Here is a 13114-nt window from a genome sequence, read left to right as displayed (position 1 = left end):
TAGAGCAGCACGTGGTGGGGAAGCAGCGAGGTGGCTGCCCTTTCCGACAGTGGCTGCTGGTTGTTCACAACCAGCTGAGATACAGAAAAGGATTTTCATTCCTCTCAGGAAACCCTGTCCTAGTTACTTCTCCCCTTGCTGAGACAGAACATTCAATGCCCACGAGTTGAAGGAGCAGAGGCCTGTCTGACTCACAGTTTGTAGAGGTTTCAGTCCATGGAGGTTTCAGCCAGGGGGCTGGCTCCACGGCAAGGTGGCTGGCAGAGGGGCACTGCGGAGGGGCGCAGTCCATGGCAAGCAGGCAGGAGGCGGTGAGGAGCAAGCAGCGGCAGCGAGCCGACTCTGTGTCCTTCATATTCTGTCCAGGCTGCCTGCCCTGGGTGGACAGCACTCGTGCCTGGGGTGGGCACCCTTCACCCCAGCATGGCCCTCTTAATCCCGGTATCTCATCCTTAATGCCAGCACCGCACATCCTGTATCCAGCCACCTTGAAGAGCCCCACCTGCAGCTGCATGAGTCTTTGCAAGGACATCCGGATAGAAACCATAATAAATACCCAAGGAAGACTGATGGTAAAAAGAAAAGAGGTTTGCTTAGTTTGTAATTTCAGATACTGAAAGTTCAAACAGTACAGCACTGGTGATGGAGGGAACAAGTGTAGGAGGAGAGGTCAGGAGATGAAATAGGAAGACAGAGAGAGCCTGGGTCTCCTCTCCACTCCCCTCCTGTAGTGGTTGATACATTGTGTCAACTTGACCTAGACTCTGCAGCAGTTCTGGCTGGTAGGGGTCCTGCCCTGAGGCACAATTTGGTTCCACCCCAGAGTGACTCAGCACAAAGAGACCATATAAAGGGGCTGAGGAAGGAGGCGATATTCCACTTCGTCGGGAGGAAGGGAGGAACTTCAGCCTTCACATTCGGCTTGGACTTCATCGCCTGGCTTGCAGCGCAGACTCTTGGGCCTCCGGCTTGGATCCTTCACGTTCCGCCGCAGACTCTTCAGCGTCCCTCGCAGACCCATTAGCTGGCGAACAGAGACTTGCACTGTGGTGAGCTTCAGACCTCGGGACTGAATTCCTCAGTCTGGAGTGTGCAGATGCCCTCTGCAGGCTCCCTCATCTGACGCTGAGGCTGACTGTTGTAAGCCAATCTTGTAATTCCTTATATATTGTATATTTTGTGTTAATAACTGTTCCTTATATTATATCTGTTCCTCTAAGTACCCTGACCAATACCCCTCCCTTCCCTCCTGTTACCTCCCTCCCTCCCTTCCTTCCTCTTTTTGCAGTACTGGAGATTGAACCTAGGGGATCCACATTGTTACATTTATAGCCTCTTTAAGTGTATTTATTTACTTTTAAAATTTTGAGACAAGATCTTGTTAAATTGCTAAATTTTCCAGGCTTGACTTAGACTTGTGATCCTCCTGTCTCAGCCTCCTGGAGTGCTGGTATTACAAGCGTGCACCACCACACCCGGCTCCATAATCTCTTGCGAGGGGCGCCATGGAACTATGGACTCCTCACTAGGCCTTACCTCTTGAAGGCTCCATCCCCAGCTTTGCCATAATTGGGACTAGGCTCCCAGTGCATGCACCTTTGGGGGACAGACAGTATCTGAACCACAGCAGATACCAAGATTGAAGTCTTAACTAGTCCTCTGCCATTTATTTCACTGCATTAAAACATGAAACAGATAAAAAAGGAATGCACTGAAATGTATGACACATCCTGGGGTTATGTTTTGCTTGTGAAATATTTCTTACATAAACATATTAATCTTTGGATGTACTGGGTCTTGGTGCAAAGTGTATTTTTCATTAAAGGTCATAGTGAAGAAAAATGTAAAGTTTCCATCCTGAGGAATCTGGAGGGAGAAAAGGAAGAGGAAAAGAAGGAGGAGGAGGAGGAGGGGGGAGGGGGAGGAGTAAGGGGGGGAGGGGGAGAAAATTTTACCAATGTGTCCAGTTGGGCAGATAGAAATAGGTACAGCTTTGAGTTTTTACCCTGAGCTGGGTGGTGCTGTAAACCCTTGAGAAGTAAATCATGTCAGCCTTACAATAGCTCTGAGAAGCAGACACTATGTCACCAGACCCATGTTGCAGGTGAGGAGATAGAGGCATGGCAGACTGAGACCTGTGGCAGCAGGATGAGGACCTCAGAGTTGCCCATGATCCAGAAATGACTGGGAACTGCACATCAGACGGCAGAGGAGCTGCACTTGGCAGGTGCCATTAGCTGAGGAGCTTGCGACAGGGAGATGGCTTTGGGTTGCACAGGTACACGATGTGGTCTTAGGGTCCTTAGGACGTGGAGGACAGAGGCAAAAAGTGACCAAGGGGGAGATGAGGCTGCTGCAGTGCTGACTGTGGCAGGGCCCATGAGCCAAGAGAGCCAACTTCTGCTTGTGGTTGTCATGCATGGGTGTCCAACTGAAGAGCATGGTGCACTGTGTATTATTATTATTATAAAAGTGTCCTCAGCATCTCTTACAGCAGAGTTGCTGTAGGAGTTTACCAGGAGTCAATGCATTTCTCTTACAAAGTTTTTTTTTTTTTTTTTTCTGGGGATCCAACTCAGGACCTCCCGCTTGGCAGGCAAGCGCTTATGCCGCTGAGCTATCTCCCTGACTTTCACACTTTTTTCTTGATGAACTTTGTCAGCAAATCTGCGTGTTTATTTGTGAGCACATGCACAACCCCTCCAGTGAAAATACCGTGCATTTAAGAGCTAAGAATCCCTGAACAATAAATAGCAAGTTTCTTCTTCCTCCTCTTCTCTGCCGTGGCTCTGTTTGCTGCGTTTCAGCCACCATTCCATCCAATGCACATGTGAAGTTGCAAGAGTAGAAATATAGAGAAATGGAAAGGAATGATTGTTTTATAAAGATACAAAGAAAGAGGTATTTGGGCAATGAAAAGATATGTAAACGGTTTATATTTTGTTACATATTCTGGGTTGCCAAATTGTTTAAAAATTAAGTACTTTGTGGCTCCACGGTTGTTGGATTTCATCACTGGGGTATCTTGTACATTCTTGAGACTAGAGCCACAGCTGGGTGGCTTGTGGTATGGGCATCTATTTGGCAAGTCTGCTTTTCAGTTCAATGTCCCATGGCCGCATGAGACCCCACAGAGAGCTAGCACAAGGACAGTGCTCCTAGCCCTTTCTCTAAAGGAGACAGAACTAGGACTCAGGGACACTGACCTTTCCTCCAAGAGACTTAGGAAAGGACAGAGCTCTCATTTCCTCATCTGAGAAAATCAAGGGATTGAATCCTGCGGCCTCTGAGTTCTCTCTGATCCCCAAACTCTTACATCCCCATGATTCTAATTACATTCTGGATCCAACTGCACAAGCAAAGCACTGAATATTTAAGCAAGTTGCTCATAGGCTGAACCTTCCACCATGGCCAGAAGCCCCGGACTGCACGGAGGGGTGACCCTTCCTTCTCCAGCCACACGCCAAATCTCATACTTCAGATGACTTGATGAAGGCAGTGGTGTCCTCCTCCTTTGCTGGCTTCTGTCCTTGTGCACAGTACACGGTGCACACACAGGTAACACACTGGCTACCTGTTGCACTGCAGTGGACCTGGACTCTGCTTGCCTAGGACTTCACCCCAGTCATCTGGTCTACCCAATCTGAGCTAACACTGCAAGGGCTCGAGGACAGTTGCACTTCCTGCCTCTGCCCAATATTCTACAGAGGAACTCCCCTGCCCCCCAGGCTCTTTCACTCAAACCTGCGTACTTAATTTTTATTTAAGTGAGGCATAGGTATGCCATGCTTGGTGTCTGACCCTCTTGGACTCTAATTTTCTTTTCCACATTTTCTATTTGTGTGACTTTGAATAATGATTTTTTTCAGTTCTGGGGATTGAATCCAGGGCCTTCACACCTCCCCAGCTATTTATTTATCTAAAAAACACTTGAGATGGGGTGTCACTAAGTCACTGAGTTGCCCAGACTGGGTTTGAATTTGTGGTGTTCCTGACTCAGCCTCCTGGGGTGGACCAATTCTTTAAGCATGTCCTGTGTCAGTCACCTTATCTGTATGATGGATGCAGCGTTAGTGTCAGTGACAAAAATCTTCTGGCCACACAGGGCCTCTGTGAGGGGACAAAGACAGCTTGGTGCTAGTTGCCTAGGCGGACTCAGCACAGTCTCCTTGGGTCTAGGTGAGTATGATGCGGTGCGCTGCTCTTCCTAAGCAGCCTCGGGCCCTTTTCACTTAGTTTGTTGGGCAGATTTTCTTCTCCCAGCACAGTGTTCTGCCCTCCTGCTGTGTTCTCCAGCATGACATTGGGAAGACCAGTGACCAGCAGGGGATGAGCGCTCGTGGCCCACTGTGGCTTCTAATTTTGTTCCTGTGACCTTGGTGCTGGTGCAGGACACCCCATGTCTGCTGGTCCATCGCAGGAAGGCCTCGCTGAGGTGCTGGTGGCCTGGCTGCAGCTCCAGGGCCTCTGCTCTTCCACCCAGGGTGCCTCCTCCTGGGTGTGAGCCTGGACATGTGGCCTTTGCCACAATGACTTGCCACACCGCCAGCAGCTCCCAAACCGGAGTGTGCAACAGAGACCCTTGGGTGACTTGTGCATCTCCATGCTGAGGACTGCGCTGAGCATCTCCAGGCTGCCGGGTGGCTTCCTAGGCTGAGCCGAGCCCTCTTGTGCCCGGATGAGTCCCCGCCTCACTGGTGTGAGTTGATGTGCGGGGAGCTGGATGGACTCTCCAGATCTCCAGCTGGGTGGAGTCCGGGATCTGCAGTGCTGCTTTTAATGAGCTGCGTGTGGGCAGGAACAGCTGGGACCTTGGTGCCCTTTGTCATTGTCACAATGAGACAACTGTCACAGTGTGGCATGTCACCATGAAGGAAAAATGCCACCAGACACAACCAGAGGATCCTTGGTGGTAAGGGATGTGGGGACTTTTGGGGACACTTGGGACAGCACAGCGGCTCCCAGAGGCAAGCTAGAGCTTCCCACCCCATCCACCCCCATGAAGTGAGGTGGCTGCTGCCGATTCCTTGTGTCAGGAGGGCTGCAGGGCACGTGCGCCTGCCTTTGTCAGAGGGGCTCAGCGAAGCTTTGCTACCACCGCTCCCCTCTCACACTTCTCCCCACTCTCGCTCCTTGAGCCCTCTCATTTTGGTGACTGGCCAAAGGCCTGCTCACCATTAAGAGTGCGGGGCAGCCACTCCGATTCCAGCATAACCCCGGGGCTGGGTGCACTGGAAGTCAGGCTCCCAGGCAGGCCCTACCTCCACGGGCCACTCCTGTGCTCCTCCGTCTGCAGCGCCCTCACGCCTGCTCGTGCCTTAGTCTTTCCTGATGTCTTAACAAAGTGCTGTAGCCCTGGCAACTGACACACAGTGGAGATTCATGGCTCACTGTTCAAGTCCAAGATCCAGGTGTCACCTTCTTTGGTGTCTGGTGGGGCTTGTCTCATAGAAGTTCCTTCTGTGTCCTTGGAGATATGGGCGGAGGCGCACAGACTCTCCGAAGCTTTGCGATGGGAGACGCTCATCCCATGCCCGAAAGGTCCACACTCATGACCTCACCACCTCCTCAGCACCTGGCCTCCTAACTGCATCACGTGGATGCTAGGTTTGGGCATGTGAGCTTTGGAGGGTCACAGCATTTGGACCACAGGGCCACCCTGTGGAATACTACTCAGCCATGAAAACGAGACCCTGAAACCTTGTCCAACAGCATAATGAAACTCAGAATAATTATGCAAGGCGAAAGAAGCCAGGTGCAAGGTGAAATAAATCATGTTGCATAACCCCATTTGTATCAGACTCCATAGAGGATGCAAAAGAACCGATAGGGACACAAAGCGGGTTACAGATAAACATGGCAGGGATTGTCAGCAGAGCACAAAGAGACTTTTGGGGGTGAAAGATGTATCTATTTGGTGAATGTGGTGCTAGGTTCACAACAATAGCCATATGTTAAAACTCATCTGTAATGGTTTGTGTCTAGTTGTCCCCCCCAAAGCCTCATGCAGTCATGGGGCAGGAACTTCTAGAGTTTGTGATTAACTCGTGATCCACTTGGATTATGGGTGATCCAAGGCCGGGATTATGGCTCTTAGTGTTGCTGGGATTATAGGTGTGTATACTTCCCCCATCCAGGGGCTGAGAGCCTGAATTCAAATAAGAGAGACAGAGAGACACTCTCTCTCTGTTGCCATTGTTGCCCGTTGCCGTTGCTGCTGTTACTCCTGCATTCGCCTTCTGCTGTTTGCCGCCGCCACGGAAGGTTGCTCTCTGCCATGTGCTCCTCTACCTTGGAGGCAGCCAACCATAGACTGAACCCTCCAGTAACTGTGAGCTAAATAAACTTTTCCTTTGTTCATTTTGGGTGTCAGGTATTTGTCCCAGCAACCAGAGAAGAGTGAGACATCATCCAATTGTACAATTGATATAAATACATGGATTGTGTATAAAATATACCTCATCGAAGCTGTTAAAAGTCAATTTAATGACAGAAGGAAAATAATGTAGGTGTGCATCAGGAGGGGCAGCTCTCAAAGGGAAGAGATGTTTAGGAGAGAAAGAGAAATCAGTTTTCTTATGATTCCAAAGGCCAGAAGTTGGAGGGTAAGGCATCACCAGGGTTGGCTCCTGAGGCTTCTCCCCTGAGGCTGTAGAGAGCCTCCCACTAAGAGTCCTCTTAGTGCACGTCTGTGTCCTGACCTCCTCTTCTTCGAGGGTACCAGGCGTCTTGGGCCAGGGCCTGCCCTACTGACTCTACTTTCTCTCCAAAGATTTTATCTTCAGGTATTCATAATCTGAGGTACTGCAAGTTGAGGACTTCAAGGTATGAATTTTGAGGGACACATGAAGCCTATAGTATGGTGTATTTTAGTGGTCCCCAAACTTTTTGGTACCAGAGACCAGTGTCGTGGAAGAAACCTTGGCTAGGAATTGCATCGAAGTGGGAATACGATTTCAGGATGACGTGGATGACCCTGCGATTTAGATCTCTCTCCTGCCTGGGTCACAGTAGGGTCCAGTGCCTGTGAGCATCTAATGCCTGCGGATCTGACAGGAGGAGGGGCGCAGGGCATGATGGCAGGCATGGGCAGTGGCTGGGGTACCGAGGAAGCTTTCCTCATCCAAGCACCATTCCCCTCCTGCTAGGCAGCCAGTTTTAATGGGCCAAGGACCAGAATGGATTGATGACTCAAGGGTTGGGGCTCCTGGTATATTTATAAGGCAAGGGTGTATAGCACGCCTAGGAAACTCATTCTGAAACCAATCAGGCGCGATTTAGTTTCTTTGCTCCTTCCTAAGTAACCTAAGCCACTCATGGTGAGTCAGCTTTGTATTGTTCTAGTCACAAGCCAGAGAATAGCAATTGAAAGGAAGAGGCATTTACCTGGGCTGTCAGTTTCAGAGGTCCTGGGTTCCATTGCTTTTAGGTCTGTGTGAAGGCAGAGACATCATGGCGGGAGGGTGCGGCAGAGCAAGCTGCTTACAGCATGGCAGGAAACAGGCACGAGAGACACACACACGCAGGGGCAGGGCTAAGGTGCACCTTCACAGGCACTCTCTTGTCACCTACTTCTCCCAGCGGGGCCCTATCTCCTGGCAGCCCACTCAGCTATGAATCCATTGTGGATTAATCTGTTGAGGAAGCGGGTGCCAGGAAGATCCAGCCCCTTTGTAGGCCCCTCTGAGGCTGCTGCGCTGGACATGAGCCTGGGGTGGGGGTGGGGCTCTTAGATCCAAACCATGATGCTCCTGCTCCCTCAGATGGCCTCATCTGCAAATGGCAGATGTCACTGATTGCTAACTGGCAGATCTCTTACAACCATGGGGGAAAAATCAAGAAGATGGCAGAGGTACTAACCCAGAGCCCTAAATTCAGGGAACAGCAGTGCCAGCCCCGGACCCATCTGCCATAAGATTCTGCTGAGTGAGGAACTGGTGCCAGGTGTTCCCTGCCTCTCTTCCCAGAGTTAACCTGTGCCTTGCAGCTTGCCAGGAGAGGACGTCAGATAAAGGGCAGAACATGGAGACACATGCTCAGTGCCAGCTCTTCCTGGCCTTGCTGGGAATCTCAGCCTTTGCACATTTGGAGGAGCTACCGCTCGTTTTCCAAGGGGTCTGCGACTCCCCAGACTGGAGCATTTCCAGGCAGCCTCTAAATGCCCTCGTGGCGGGGTGGTTATTTTTCTTCCCTAACTAGTAGCAGGTGTTTGGCTGTGTCCATTAAAAGCCATTTCGTGTTCCCCTGACAAACGAGTTTTTTATTTAGTGGTGTAGGATCAATAATGTGGTATCTCATGCGAACTATTAAAATGGGAAATGTCTACTGGGCTGACAATTGTATTATCGATATGTACCAAGCAATAAATTATGTGACAGAATGGAGCAGCCAGGCTTATAAAAGGCTTGTCTGGGGCCCGGCTGGCTTTGTTGCAGCTGCAGCTGTGGCTTCCCAGTGCTGCATGTGGAAAGTGCCTGATGGAGTGCGGATGGCCTTCCACCTCCCAGGGAGAGTGACTGTGGCTGTCTTTTCTTCCCGGAGTCTGTCCAGCTATTTGGAATCAGCTTGGTGTCCCCTCAACCCCGATCACAGGCCTGGTGGAGCTGTCTGTCCTGGCCACGTGCTTCTACTGGCCTGGCTGCCTTCTTGTCCCATGTCCAGTGCCTACTATGAGTTGACAGCACATGCCTCAGCCTTGTGGACTTTAGGAATCATCACCTAGTGCCATCTCCCACCTTTGAATCTCACTTCCTCCTCAGTTTGCCATTTCTTTGCTCCCAACCTACAGGTGTTCTCTCCTATTTCTGGTCCTTGAAACAATTTGTATAATTCTTCCTTTGGATCCTGTTACCCTCACTTCCTGCCTGCTAAAAATACTACATTGATTGATCACCTGCTCCTCACTCACCGCCACCCGCTCTCTGATAGGACTCGACGTGTCTTAATCACACTGAGAACTCCCGTTTCAGGATTTTTGTGTCAATCATCATTATTTTCATTGAACTTGGAGTGCCATTCATTGGTATTCCATTGCAAGGGATGCTGGGCCTTCGACCTTAGGGGATCTGGTTGGAACAGGCCAGGTGGGTACTGGGAACCTGACATGGTGGCGGGGCTGGCTCCCAAGCATTTGCAGGAAGTCTACCGCATAGTACCCATCAGTGTTGGTGAAGATGGCGTGGTGTTGGGTAGGAGCAGCTGTCAAGGTGCAGGCCAGGATCCCACCCTGTTGGTGAGGCGCACTCTGGACGCTCTGCTGGAGGCTCTGCACTCTGTGTATAGGAACGCATGGAGTCCCTTGAACCCTGGATCTGGGCTGGCCTTAGGGACTTGTTAGACCAATAGGATGGGGCTAATGGGATTTGGGGGGTGTCAGAGTAGGTCATAAGAGGCTTCGTGGCTTTTACCAGGGTCTTCTGGAGTGTTTGTTCATGGGATCTGCATCTTAGAACCCAGCTGCCAGGCTTCGAGAAGCCCAGGCTGTGTGGAGAGGACACATGCAGAGTGCAGGCCACATGCAGGGCCCACAACCCCCGCTGAGATCCCACATGATGCCAGCGTCGCCTGCCGGCCAGCTCAGACACTGTCCCGGTGAGCTCTTGCGACACGAGCTACCCTGAGAGAGACCCAGGAGGTCGATCCCAGACACACTGCAGACTGTGAGAAGTTCCTAGCACAAGCCCCTGAGGCTTAGTACGGCTTTTATGCCACAATTGAAATTCATATCAGCCAATAGAATTACAGGAGCTGTGATTTAGATGAAGAATGGTGCCTATTAGCTGGGTGTGGTGGCGCACACCTGTATTTCCAGCACTCTGGGAGGCTAAGGCAGAAGGATCAAAAGTTCAAGCCCAGCCTGGGCAACTTAGTGAGACCCTGTCTCAAAATTAAGAAAAAAAAGAAGAGTCAGAGAGATAATCCAGTGTGAAGGCCCCAGGGTTGAGTCTCAGTTCATGTGCCTGTGTATACACACAGTCGTGCACACACACACATACACACACACACACACAGAGGATGATGTCTATTAACCAAGTGAAAAAGACAAGGGAGGGTTTAAGAAGTAAAGGTGACAAATTGGATACTGGTTTGCTTGACGCAGCTGCTAAAGTTCTCGTGATGAAATATGACACCAGCTGGATGTGAGTGTTGGTGAAGCTGACACGCCGCGAGTGGCCTCAGTGCTCTGATTTTCATTGTTCCTTGAAGTCACGGCCAGGCTCCTGTCTGTCATCCAAGACCAAGAGGAGTGCCAGCCCTCTTCGGATAGGTCTTGCTCTGAGACGCCGGCCCCATCTCCCTCTGCTTAGTGTCTTTCCTCTTGGCTTCAGATTCAGGCTCCCTCAGTGACTACCTTTTCCAAGTCTATCCTGGACAGGATATTGGCCAGCTATCCCAGCCCAAAACTGGCTGGCTCATGTAGGATGAACATCTGGCCTCGCAATCTCAGCTAACTCTGAGATGTGCACTTCTGGGGGAAAGCACCCCTCCAAATAGAACTCTGCACTAGGCCATTGCTAAGTACATGGTCTTAATCAAATAAACACAGCACACTTGGTAACCTAGCTCACTGTTGGTGGAGTTCAACTGCTAGAAGAATTTGAAATAAATCCAATAGGATTTCCAAACCAGTAGGAATCATTCCAGTAAGGTGTCGCCAACGTTCCCTGGCATTCATTACCAACAGCTGCCAACTTACTTTTCTCCCACCTTCAGCCCCTCCCAACCTGCACTCAACCTCAATAACCAAGGACTCTATTGAAGAATTGGGCTTAATGTCTCCTATTCATTCCCTAAGTGCTGAAAGGGATAATTGGGAGGTAATTGCATTACTGCCCAGTTTGTAGTTAACCTTCTATTTTGGCTCTTAACGTGCATATCTTTGCTCCAGGAGTACATTAAGGGTAATTATAGGCAATTCCCTGCCAGATCCAGAAAAGGGGACTTGCAGTGAATACATGAGCCCACCAGGAAGGAAGACTTAGTGTAGTTGAGCTTAAAGTATGTCCAAAAAAGGTAAATGAATTAAGGTCAATGTGACATGAACTTTGGCCAAGCAGAGCTGGAAAAATTAAGAGTCAGATGAAAGTCTTAGGAATGATTCTCATAACAAAGCCCAAAGGAATCATCATGCAGTCACCCATTCAACTAAAACCCCGAGCTCCTTGCCTCTGCTGAGCTTTGTGCTGGGGACGGAAACTGTTAACAAGGCCTTTCAGGGCTTATCTTGGGTTGACATTTGTCAGGATCTCCATGAAAGAATCTCCAAGACAGGTTCTTAGGTTCTGGCATGATGAATTTTAACCTTTAGCAGCATTTAAAGGAATAAAATTTTGTCATCTCTACAGTGGGTGCTTAGAAAAAGTCAATTATTTTCTGTAATTGCTTGCAAGCTCCTGGAAAAATGAACATGCGTGTGCAGTCTACTTCAGCGTAAGAAGAAAAAGTCTCAAGGATGGAGTTCAACCTAAGTGGCTGTGCTGCAGTGGGATTCCCTTCACCAGCCGGACTCAGACTGCACCGGCCCCGAAGCTTGGGTCAAAACTCTCCAGCTCTCTGGGCCTCGGTTTCCTCCCTTGTGTGAATGAGCTATAGCAGGCTCCTTCTGTCATTAAGGCTTTCTGGTCTTTTGAGTCTGTATTTATCTTCTTCCCACTGCATCACAGGTCAAAATATCCCTATGATAGATTCATGACTCTTGCTAGAAACTTGAGGCATGCTTTCTAAATGGTGTCCTGGCACTCCGTAGGAGTCCCCTTTGTGTTGCTATCACCAAACACCTGAGAAGGAAGCAACTAACAGAAGCAAAGCTTTTGGTCACGATTGGCCAGTTCCATTGCTTTAGGCTTGCAGAGAGGCAGAACTACGGTGGAAGGGAGAGAGGAGGAAGGAAGCAGAGAGAAAGGAAATACCCAGAGGCAGGGCCAGGGACCAGATAATCTCCCAAGGTTGCACCCTGTGCCCACGCCCTCAATCAGGCCCCACCCTCTATTTCTCTCTGCTCCCAATAAGGCCACCAAGCCACGTTCTCATCACTAATGTACTTAGTATTCTCATGACCCGATCAATTCTCCAAAGCCCACCAGCAGCCAATCCTACAACAGCACGAACCTTTGGGAGACATTTTTATTTCCGAAACACAACATATTCTATACATTTGTGGCTGTTAAATAAGAAAAAGCTGGCAAATTTTAATTTTCTTTCTGGATAAAGGCAAACAAAGGATGGCTATTTCTCTGCCAGTTGGTGACAGTCACTTCTACTGCTTTTCATTGTCCTCTTTAGATCAAACTTATTTTTTTAAAAATTTATTTATTTTTATTTATTACATTTTTTTTATTATTATTTATTGTGTTTGTGTGTGGCCAGCTCAGCCCACTAGGGGGCGGGGCTGGCTGGCATGTGGTGCTGGGGGATCGAACCGCGGTCCCTGTGCTTTGCCAAGCTTGTTTCAAGTAGGTGCTTTAGACCACTGAGCCATCTCTCCAGCCCCTTTAGATCAAACTTAGAGGTCTCCTCTTCACCTCTTGTCCCCAGAAGGACACCTTAGAGAGTGTGATAGCAGGTTCGGTGTAGAGTTTAATTGACTGTGTGGTTTTCTTTGCAGTAATGGTGTTGGTAGTTGTCCAAACCTTCCAGATAATATTGATGAGGATTAATGACCCTGTAAATAGGTCTTTAAAATAAATAAAAAGATGAAAACAGAGATTAGAGAAAAACTACAGTGGGTTAATAAATGAGGTGTTCAACAGCAAGTTCCTACAAGATCATTTCAGTAATTAGTGGGAAACGTTTTGTCACAAACAAAATAAATCTCCAATCAGAAAATAATTTGCAATCAGCTTTGTGAGTGAAATGGCACAGTTCCCTGTCAGTGGAAGGCGTTTTGAGAATTAAACGACCAAGTCAAGAGTGATGCTTTCAGAAGGTAAATGGTTAGGGCTGATGATCCTAGCAATTAGCTACCTTTGAGACAGCCCCTGGAGAAATTTCACAGAAAGCATTTCTTTGCAAGAAACGACGTTTGACTTCACCCAGAGCAGAAACACCTCAATGCAGGAGGCTTGTGGTCCCTGTATATTAGTTACAGTTCACTTGAGGAACAGAAACAATAGAA

This window comes from Octodon degus, unplaced genomic scaffold, assembly GCF_000260255.1.
Source record: "Octodon degus isolate 3935 unplaced genomic scaffold, OctDeg1.0 scaffold00035, whole genome shotgun sequence".
Taxonomy (NCBI): domain Eukaryota; kingdom Metazoa; phylum Chordata; class Mammalia; order Rodentia; family Octodontidae; genus Octodon; species Octodon degus.
The sequence above is the reverse complement of the archived record's forward strand: the minus strand, read 5'-3'. Positions refer to the sequence as shown.